Below are 1,406 nucleotides of genomic sequence, written 5' to 3' on the forward strand. Positions count from 1 at the left end.
GTGAGCCTTTTTCTCTCCGACACTAGGCACTGGAGCGGGTCAGCAGCAGATACCACAGGCGGGCGAATCAGCAAATATAACAGTAATGATTCAATCTCGAAGTATGTACTTGACATAATTATAAACCGTCAGGTGGGCGTCATTAGTCGTCGATTACCGTTTGTGCCAACTGAATCATGAGGAGGCCTGTGTGCAGCACATTCAGTTGTAGAATATCATAAACGAGAGATTCAGTTGAGTCTCTCGTGAAAACGAAATTGATTTGCCAATGAGTGTACTTCTTGAAGTTCTGATCTGGTTCAGTTGAGGTTTAGGTGGCACCAGCCAACTTGCGGACATCGTAGTATTGCAGAAAATAGAGGGATTGTCCCCTCTTTTTGTTATTGACTGTCTTGTAGCACCCTGTAACTACAATGGACAAAAGCCTCGCCTGATCTCTGGTGCTCACGAGAGTAAGTACATCGACGTTTACCTGATAGGTACACGATCTCTGGAGCTCACGAGAGTAAGTACATCGACGTTTACCTGAGAGGTACACTCTCTGTCGTTTGTTCTATCAACTCATATATATATATATATATATATACCTGCTTGAGTTAGGTAAATGTCATTACGAAAAACCCCAAAACTAACCATAAAGGTTGTCCGGCAAGTTCCAGACATCCGTGACCCTATCTGGACGGAATGCTGTGAGTGGCAGATCAGTTGTTCAACACTGTCGGAACACATATTGGCTAGAGGTTTTGAGGAATTCACAAATCAATCTTCGCCTTTTCGAACAGATTCAGCTGGAGCTGGTAGTACACAGACAATACGCTTTTCTAGCACCTCAGCTATTCAGAACCCAATGCTCGGCGAGGATATTCAACTTTGTTTACCGATCAGGCACCAAAATAACACCAGAGTTGGAGGAATACCTTTTGAATCAATATGATATTGACGTAAAGATTATCAACAGGTTAGGTGTCCTGTCAACATATCTGAAAGAGGTTTCATGCCTCTTGTACGAAAAAGTGGCTCTCCAGAGACAGGTCGATTATATCCAGCGGTTAATCGTCACTATGGTTACGAACATGACGTCGGAGCCTCGGTATCGGCTGGTAGACCAGCTATGCCCTCCCAATCGGGACGCTGGATGCCAGTGCGTTCAAGTATTCAGCAGCTGCCATAGAATATGCCAACATCGATTGACATTATGGTTGCACTTCCTTTCCCCCAGTCAAACTCTTCCCTTGTCTGCTGCTGTTTACTGCGTCCACCTGAAAGACTCGATATGCATTTGTAATCCCTCATGAACTTTTAACCCTTGACTTGTTAAACCAATTTGGTCGGCCATCCTTTACGCGCACTTTTCGACCATTTTGCGTTACCACGTTTTGTACCCAGACGTGTGTCGCAAACTAAGA

The sequence above is a fragment of the Opisthorchis viverrini genome (assembly GCF_000715545.1).
Source record: "Opisthorchis viverrini unplaced genomic scaffold opera_v5_45, whole genome shotgun sequence".
Taxonomy (NCBI): Eukaryota; Metazoa; Platyhelminthes; class Trematoda; order Opisthorchiida; family Opisthorchiidae; genus Opisthorchis; species Opisthorchis viverrini.